Genomic DNA, 10,361 nt, shown 5'->3' on the forward strand with positions numbered 1-10,361 from the left:
CAATGGGACATGAGCAATCAGCAAGTAATTTGGTGAAGTCAGCCTTGAAGGCTCTTGTTAAGCTGTTTAAGCAGCTGAGCTGTTCCTGTGATTAATGGCAGACACTTCCCCACTAGCCATGACATTTTTATTGCCCCAAAGATTTTACATATGACAATTGAGCACAAAGGATTGGTTAGCTTTTCTAGCAAGGTATTATCATACTGCATATTTTTGATGTGATGCTGTTTACTAATTAGTTACTTATTTACTTTTTCCTTATATCTGTACACTTATGATTTCTGTTTCGTTGTCTGAGGAGGTGTGCTTGCACATGACAGCTCATGTCTTGATTAAATCTTCATTGGACATAAAGGTGCCATTGGACTACTTCAGACCAACATGGCTACCCACTTGAATCTATGCATATTCTCAAAATGTTCTGTTTAATTCCTCAGCTCAATTTCTCTGGAGGGACTCAAGATCAAGCTGAGTCCAAAAGTCCCAAAACTCATGAACCAATAAAAAAAAGGTCAGTTCACAAACCAACCTCCTTGTTTATATAAATCTGTGGTTTGGTTTGTAGCTCAGCCTATAACCAAACCCAATAGCAGAAATGTGATTCATATCCATCTCACAGTTCCATTTCAGGGTTGACAGGCCTAATACTTATCAAATAGCAATTATCAGTTATCTCATATGAAGAAAATCTTTCACTTTTTATTGAATAAGAAGATTAGTGAACTGTGTAAAATGGCAAAACTTATTAATTTATTATCTGTTAAAGAATTTCAAAAACACTGGCATTTTAAATGAACTATATCAACAAGTAGTGCTTACTGAAATGTATCAGATAAGAGGAAAAAATTCGATGACAAAAGGTGGAAGTTTGTTAAGATCGTTTTTATGCTGTTTATCTTTCTTTTTTATTGTTCTATTTTTATTTCTCTTCACCTTTTTATTGTTTTGTGCAATATAAATAAATAAAAAGAAATTCCTTTACTTTTGATATACCCACACAGGGGTAAGCATACCTTCTGAATAGTATTATAGACCATGCTGTACACTTCAAATAAAAATGACCCCATGTAAACTCTGATCCATAGCTTGCTGACATTGCATTTTGAAATGAAGCCACCAGTGACTGTCAGCTGTGTTCCAATCAGAGCTAAGTGGGGAACTGGTTTAAGTAGCTTTCCTTTTCAAGAAACTGCTCAGGAAAACAAATCCAAACAGGCTTGCCTTTCCTCACTGCAATAAACTGTGTGAGATCAGTTGATGACTTTGAGAACAAGAAAGTTGTGTGGGGTTTTTTGGCCCATTCCAAATTGGTCAGGAGAAGGCCTTTCTCCCAACCTGTACCATGTTGCTTGAGCTTAGAGGTTATAAGACTGAATATTCCAGGTTTAAATTGATTAGGCTCTAGCTAAGGGAAGGTAGAATTAGTGCAGGTTAAGGATTTTCTAACTAACTAAGTGAGCAAATGCCCAGTTACATCTGTGGATTGGAGGTGGGGTGGGGATTGGAATAAAGAGAAACTGCAGGCTGAGAAACTGCAGGCTGCATAGGAAAGAAATTCTTTCAAAGTTGAACATCTGAACCTGTACCAGTGTAGGCAAACGGTACTGCTAAACAACATTTCTTGACTCATTTTTGGTGTTCAGATAGGGAAAAATGAGCTATGGTGATTGTACTCGTCCAAGATTTGGGTCCTGGTAGTTCTGTCCCAACAATAATGATGGTGGGAAAGGCATTAGAGAGATAGGTAGACCTTTTAAAAAATACAGGTCAGTGTGAAAGACATTAGCAACATTTGTCACTACTGAAACATGACTTACACGGTTCTTCAAGCTTATGTAATTGGTGTTGGGGTGAAAGGCAAGGAATAAAAGAAGTTGTGGGTTTTAAAAAATTGTTCCTGGGTTTGTTTGTTTGTTTGTAATTAAAAGTTGACTGACACCATAGCAGAATCCCATGTAGTTGTTCTACAGCGGCCTTTTTAACACCCCCCCACACACACACACACACAATCCATTCTTGTTGCTATATTAAGTGTTTACTTTCTAGGTTTTAACTGGGCTTGTCACTATGCCCTCCTGGTTAAAAGACCCTGATATACTGTGAGAGTTTACACACAGGCAGTAGCTCTCCTTGTCTGCTCTTAACTTTCTAGAAGGGGGCTATGGCTGTTGCTTTTCCTGAATGCTTCCTTGCTTTGTTCATTGGGGGTTAGCCATAAAGAATTCAGTTATTTCAAAGGGCTTTAGAGATAAGACTGTCAAAATACACAGACAACAGTGTGAAGAATTGAAATGACAAGGCTGCAGAGGTAGTTTAAGCCTCAGTTTGTGTTGAGATTCATCTGCTGAAGTAACTATTGGTGCTCAGTAGAACAGAGAGCTCACTGGCTCTCTGCCAAATATATTTATTAAAAAAACAATCTGACTTGCCAGTCCTAGCCGCAGTCTTTTTTATGTCGCTACAAAGATAAAATGTTTTTAACACTCCTTCCTTGCCATACATTCTTACCGCCTGTGGAAATAACTGTGTGTCATTAGTTACAACCATTTTATTAATTGCTTGTTTCCCCTGCCCTTCTTGCCAAGGAGGTCAGGATGGGACACATTCCATCTCTCTCCAGTTCTTATTCTCATAAGTAGCATTTTGGGAATAAGTATAGACTCAACCAGGGAACTATATGGCTAAGGAGCAAGTTGAACATGGTCCTGCTGATTCTTGGTCCAACTCTCTATGCTTTGTGGCTCCCAATGATCTAAAATTCTGAGTCATTGTGATATCCACTCAATGTTTAGACAAAGCACATGAGCCCCTGCATATTCCACTGCCAAATCATAATCCTTGACTGAGAAAGGTTGCCCCAAGCTGTCATTGACACTTTTGCCTTCTTGCTGGAAATAGGTCAAACAGTCTAAATTTTTCAAAGTTGTCCGCCAAACATTTAGAGAATCAATACGGTACAATGGTTACAGTGCTAGACCAGTTCTTGGAAATCCAGTTTGAATCCCTACTCTGCCATCAAAGCCTGCTGACCTCACACCAGTCACACATTCTCAGTCTAGCCTACAATACAGGGTGGATGTGAGGATAATAAAGCGAGAAGAGAGAAGAACACTGTCAAGAACACTTTGACAGCTGCTATTGGAGAGAAAGACACACTATAAATGAAATAAATCTAGAAAATATATTTTTTGTAATAGAGTCCAAAAGGTATTAAAAACAACCAACAGAAATCTGGTACTTCTGCATATAAATTTGTTCATAACTTAATGGGATGCAGAGGACTGGAGATCCCTCTAACTGGGGTATGGGGCCCTGGACCTGGTCGAGGCCAGGCAATCTCCTGGGGACCCAGGACAACCAGCAAATTCCTACCCAGAGAGCATAAAGCCCTGTGAGGGGCATAGGCAGATAGGCAGTCCCTCAGATTGGTTCAAGCCATGTACCCATCTGGACTTCCTCCAGATGGTCCTCTACATGCCCTCAAAGGTTTTGCTTTGAAGTTTTGTAAACATTTTGATTGAGTCAAGACTCTCTGTTTGGAAATGTATCTACTCATGAACTGGCAGAAACTTCCATAAACAGCTTCCTCAAAATTTTGTGCTGGTTGACTTGCCATGGACTTGACTTTATGAAGCACAAACAGCCCACAATTCATCATGAACTTAGCCAGCTCATGTCCATCCCTAATCCTAGGATCAGTTGCAGTGTTCTTTCCAACAGGTATACAGATTATAGGATAATAGTATCCATCGCACCTTATAAAAGAACAGCATGGCATGCTTAATCATTATCCTAACATTTCAGAAGTCTTTGTCATACAGCTAGTGGGTTGTGTATTTCAAAGGGTATTCTGTGCTCATGAGCTTACACAGTTTGTAATGAGCACAGAGAGTTAATTACTTTCTTCCATCAACTGAAGCAGGCCCTCCAGGTCAGGCTAAAAGCATATTGATGAAAAGTACAAGAAACCTCACGGACAAGCCACCCTGCAGTATTCTTCTCTTTGTAGTTACCCAAAAGAATTCTCTCTGCATCTCTCTAGTTTATAATTTCAAACATAACAGGAGGAAAGGCATCTATTATGAACAAGGAGGTTACCTACGTACAAACCCCCTTTTGATAGTTGCTCCAAAAGCATACATGGTTATTCCTACTGCTGATATTATTAATTAGAGCTGCCACTGAACTTAGCCTGAAGCAAAATGCAAGGTGAATTTGGACTAGGGTCTTGCTGAGGTGAAATATCTATAGTAATTTTGAGGAACATCAAAATAATGTCTCTACAATTAGAAGCATTCCCCAGGAAAAGTATGCATATTCCATGCTGGGTTTTGTCTAAAACAAAATGCAAGCCCAATTTTGAGAGGTCTGTTTCATAGTAATAGCTGTGAGAATTTTCAGGGAACTTGAAAACTTTTCCATAGGATTAGTATGATTTTGATTAAATCCCAAAATGTGGTGAATATGATAGCAACAGATGAGTGGCAAAGCTGGTAGAGTGTTATTTTAATACTTGTTCACCTGCTAAATTCTGGGGATACTTTTAAATAGTTAGTAAGCAAATAAGTATAAAGGAACAGAGAACAGTAGCTAGATGTGACTGCTACAATCATGTCTAGAAATAACACTGGTTTAACCCTGTGAGTGGATAGAGCAAGAGCCTTGTGCTAGAGACTCCAGGAGATTGTCCTAAGCATTCAGGGAGCAAGGGCCTTGTCAGATGACAGAACTACGTACTCAGCACCAAATTGTCCCTTGTTAAATTGGCCCAACACATACAAAAAAAGGATATGCACTGGATTTCATATTTTGTATTCATCACTCGAGTTAAACTGATCTAAAAACAGTGTTATCATGAGAATGTCCTGCCCTTTATAGATAGATTTAACAAGTAGTCTTTACAGGTAGTAGCCCAGTTACATAGTCTGCCTGATCCTCAGAGGCCTGTGGAGTTATATTTCAGAAAGGTGTGGGGAAAGTGCAAATGCCTAAATAGTGACTATTGCCCAGTAGCATCTTCATCTGCAAGTGAATTAAGATAAAATGTATGGATGGGTACATGGCTTGAACCTGATTAGCAGAAAATTTTCTCTGTATTCAATAGCCATTTTCACACTTATGAGTGGCTTTGATGGGGCCAAAGAAGTCAGTTTTCACTGCTACCTCTGCATCAGCCCAATTTATTCAGCACAGTTGTATAAGATAGTCATGACCTACTAACACCGAGGTCTGATCCGGTAATGAAGGATGATTCAGCACAGCACAGTGATGCTTTTCCTGATTCTTTGGTGATAATCCAGGAAACTTAAATGGCATTTTAGATAAAGGGCATTTGTCATAGCTACCAGAAGAATTCATGTCACTTTTGTATGGACTGTTTCAGACTGATGTTGGCAGGATTTTTGGAGTTGGGAACCAAATTGCATCCTCATCCTTCCTAGTAAAATCATGCTGGGATAATTAAAAGTTCTTCTCAGAATTATAAGAGAAGAAGAAGAGCTCCCTTCTTCTCCCCACAACAGATACCTTGTTAGGTAGGTGAGGCTGAGAAAGTTCTAACAAAATTGCACAGTAAGAACAGTTCTTAGAGAACTGTGACTAGCCCAGGATCACCCAGATGGCAGCCTGTGGAAGAGTAAGGAATCAAAACTGGTACTCCAGATTAGAGTCTGCCACTCTTAACCACTACACTATGCAGACTCACAAAAGTTCTGATGGAGGCCATGGTAAGACACCTTCTTAGTGAAAGATTATGTATAGTATATACTCACATATAAGCCAACCCACACATAAGCCGAGGCACCTAATTTTACCACAAAATCTGGGCAAACTTATTGACTCGTATATAAATGCTCCATCATCACAGGCTCTCCCATCCAGCCTCCCCCCAACAAATACAGAAAAGTCAAGAGGATGAATAGCTGCTGGGTTTTGTACCCTGCTTTTCACACACAGAAACCAAAATAATAGTTTGGAAGAAGTGATTAAGAAGAGGAAGAAATGAAGGCAAAAGGAAAAAAAGATCAGAGTCCCTCAGTCAAACCACTGATGTCCTTCAAGCTGCCAGAGCAATGATTGGCTGGCTGGAGCAGGCTTTTATTTCAATTACCATATATTCCCGCGTATATGCCGAGGTGGGTTTTTTCAATGTGAAAAAGGTGCTGAAAAACTAGGCTTATACACGAGTATGTAGGGTAGTTAATAATAGACTTCAGATTCAGAGTACCTTTATTGGCATAAAATTGCAAAGCATAAAATAAAAATTTCAAACAGTTCCAGATGTAAAATTTATTGTAAAAAGATTTTCCTTTAAAATTGCCAGTAAAAACATTGCTACTTTTATAATAGTTGCTGAGTCCCTCACATGTGAGTCCCTCACATTTAGTATAATTTTAATCCAGTGGTTCTCATTAACACAGCTGAATTTCAATTTCTTCAGATAATTAGCTAACGGCGACAATATACTTCAAACTTAGGACATACCATAAGTATATGGTACAACATGTCAGGGACACTACATCCGTGTAAACAGTATCTCTCCTGAGGAGGGATCATCAAAAATCTACCTCGGATGACATTTGAGGGAAAGATGTTTAATCGAGCTACTAGAAATGCCCTTCTTAACTGGTGTCTCTCCAAAATTTGGAGATACATGGGCATGGATTTGTATGTTAAGGGAATATCCCAGAAGCTGGGAGAACATACACGTTGTTGTTGTTGCTGTTGTTATTATTTAATTTATATCCCACCTCCCCCCGGAGGGTCGAGGTGGGTCACATAAAAAACAATCCCCTAAAACAATAAAAGCACAATAAAACATAAAAAATTAATACAAAAGTTAAGACAAGAATGGTGGCAAAATTCAGTATAACTAACCCAATTCCACACCCACTAAGAAGGGAAAGGGAGGGGGCAGATGACAGACATCACATTTGTGAGGGGGGCTAGATCTTCTTGCTGCCTGGCCTCAACCGAAAGCCTGGCAGAAGAGCTTCGTCTTGCAGGCCCTGTGCAATGATGACAATTCCTGCAGGGCCCGCAGCTCTTCCGGGAGCTCATTCCACCCGGATAGGGCCAGGACCGAAAAGGCCCTGGCCCTGGTTAAGGCCAGGTGAGCTTCCTTGGGACCGGGAATGACCAATAGGTTAGCCCCCACAGAACGTAAGGCCCTGCGGGGGGCATATGGCGACAGGTGGTCCCTCATATCCCCTGGGCCTCGGTCAAGCTGGCGATGGAGGTAATCCAACAAGAAGACCAATACCGTCTTAACCCCGTGACCAGGACGGAAGCCAGACTGGTACGGATCGAGCACCGAAGTATCTTCCAGGAACACTAGGAGCTGGTCCGCTGGAGCCCTTTCCATCACCTTACCCGGGAACGCTAAGTGTGCTACCGGGCAGTAGCTTGCGGGGTCATGAGGATCCAGAGATAGTTTCTTGAGGAGAGGGCACACCACTGCCTCCCTCAACACCTCAGGGAACTCCCCCAACTGGAGAGAGCAGTTGACAATGTCCCTGAGCTGATCACCTATCCATCCATCACTTCCCTTAAGGAGCCAAGACAAACAGGGATCGAGGGGGCAAGTGGTTGCCCTCATCCTCCCTAGCAACCTGTCCACTTTGGATAGAGAGAGCCACCTGAAGCCATCAAACATTGCCTCCAAAGGCGGCCAATGGTCCTCCAGTTCATTAACTGTATTGACCATGGTGGAAAGGGAATGGCGGAGTGACAAGACTTTATCCGCAAAATGGCTTGCAAATGACTCACAGCTGATGTTCAATTTCCTACTATTTTGGCGCCCTTCTTCCAGGGCGGTAAGAGATCTAACAACCCTAAATAGTCGAGCTGGGCGAGAGCTAGTGGATGCAATTTCTGCGGCATAGAAGTCACGTTTAGCCACTTTCACTGCCATCTCATATGCCCTCATAAGCGTGCAATGAGATGTTCTTGTAGCCTCGTCACAAGCCTTCCGCCACACTTGCTCTAGTCATCTCAATTCCCTCTTCTTCTCCCGGAGCTCCCTGGTATACCAGGGTGCCCGTTTGAGTTGAGGGCAGAGAGGACGTCTATGAGCAATTATGGCGGCCGACAGGTGGAACTGCCAGTCCTCCACCATGGCCGCCAGCAAAATGCTGGGAGGTTTTGGGTCCCGCAGAGCATTCTGGAAACCAATTGGATCCATAAGTCTCCTTGGGCGGGCAAAAATACGCCCACTTGTTGTTAGAGGAGCCCAGAATCTGGGTATCCTGATCTTCTAGTCTCTGTGATATTAGTTTTAGTATAGTCCTTTCATCTTGCATGCTAAGGGTTGAGATGTCCAGACCCATAATCTGAAGTTTCTTTGACATTTTGCTTAGCCAGTTGAAAGAATAAGGGTCACTCAAAAGTTTAATTAACAAACTACCCGTTTGTGCATGGAAATTAATTTTTAACCAGTATTTAAAGGACTTGTGTCAAATCTTCCCTTTCTGAGACCGTTTATGCACTGGAGGTTTCATGCCGGGCTGCAGGATGGAGTTTTAGTAGTGGCAGGTTGCCCCACCTCTTCCTGAACCCACACAGGGGAGCCTTTGGCCTGGTGTACCTCATCCAACCCCAATTTGTGCTCCTGCATGGGAGCTGGGGCAGTGAAGTTCCCAGTGCGTAAACGGTCTGAGCGAGGCCATTAAGTGGGTAGCAAGAAGACAACATGAGATTTAACCGGATGGCACATTTGTCCTTCACCTATCTTAGTATGGTTTCAGGATAGTTTTTGAACTGAGATGATCTCTGTTGCTTTGCTAGATGATCTACAATGCTTTATATTGATGTTTCTTGATCTAAAATGTGTGCGTTTTTTAAATAATGCGGATCATTCACACATATATAACTGCTTTGATGGGGGTGGCGTGGCTTTTAGTAATGGCTCTCCAATGGTTTCAGTCATATCTGTTTGAGAGTTGCTATCAGGGACGCTCAAACATCTGTTCAAGATCTGAAATATGGAGTGCATCAAGATCCAGTTCTTACTATCAGGATTCCGGTTCAACTCATGTTTTTTCTTCTCCCCACAATTGTGATGTGAGACTAACTTTTTTCTACATGTTAAATGAAAAGAAATAATAAGATTCCAGAAAGAAAACTGAGCCAAGCCTAGTACTGGATTTTCATACCATTAATCAAGGCATTTCACTGAATAATCATTCATCATCCGTGGACTTTTGCCAGAAAAAAGATCATACTAAGTTAACAGTTTGAGAAAGAATGAATTGCACCCACATTTGTATTCCCCACAAATAGGTTTGACCACCTTAATGACATAACTAAAACCGTTTGAATGGGCTGGCAAAATGAGCTTCCCTGAACAGACCAAGAATGCCCCTCCAAACATATTCCCTTCCTGCTGTAATATTTTCCTACATTTATCTTAGTGATAAGTTTTCCCAGGACTTTAAAATGTCCCTCCCCCCCTCCCTTTCAGCCAGTTAGGTAACTCATTTTAAACTCTCTCCCTTTCTAAGCTAGGAAATAAAGGAGTCTTTTATTATTTTACTTGAGTCTTATAACTGGAGCTGGTATCAGTCATTAAATCAACATTTTACCTGGCATATACAACATGTCCCTTGATGGTGATGCAATATTCTGGTCATTGATCAGTTGTCTCTGCTTCCCCTCACATGGATCCTTTACATGGATTTTGAATGCTCAGACCCCTGTTTCAGAACTCAAATACCCTGCTTCGATTTGCACTGTCTCCTGATGGTTTGCTTTCTCTCCCTTTCTCTCCTTCTGTCTCTCTCTCTCACCTTCCTCTTTGAATGGATTATATTATACAATATATGAGCAAATGTGTGGCTCTGTTTCTTGAATAGTATGACTTTGAGTTTAAATTGGAAAATGAGCCATATTCACATAGATACTGGAGAACATAGGCCTTTTGGGCATAGTTGGGCATACTAGACTTTACATCTGCCAAGGGTCAGGTTGGGGTTTCCCAAACGAATCTTGAAGTTTACACAGCCAAATGTGACATCAGGAGAGCAACCTTTCCAAGTTTCCTTGGGCTAGATTTCTCTTGGCACAGCAACTTTATAGAGGTGGGGCTTCGGTCATTGTTTAAGCTATTGTTGCCTTGGGAAACATTATTTGCCCTACTACACCTTTGAATTCCCACTGAAGGGCAAACAGGGACACTGAGACCTTTTCAATTTGGAAAAAATGGCATTGGATAACAAGCCCTTCTTCTCCTTGTGCCACAGTTCCATACAAAATTGGGTGCTAAAATACTTAGAAACAGTGGTGTTTCCAGTCACACTTGGCTTTGTGAAGTTAGGTCAGAGAGCCTGGGACATGTCGTTAGACCATATATGTCATTCCTTAAG

This window comes from Paroedura picta, chromosome 4 (assembly GCF_049243985.1).
Source record: "Paroedura picta isolate Pp20150507F chromosome 4, Ppicta_v3.0, whole genome shotgun sequence".
Taxonomy (NCBI): Eukaryota; Metazoa; Chordata; class Lepidosauria; order Squamata; family Gekkonidae; genus Paroedura; species Paroedura picta.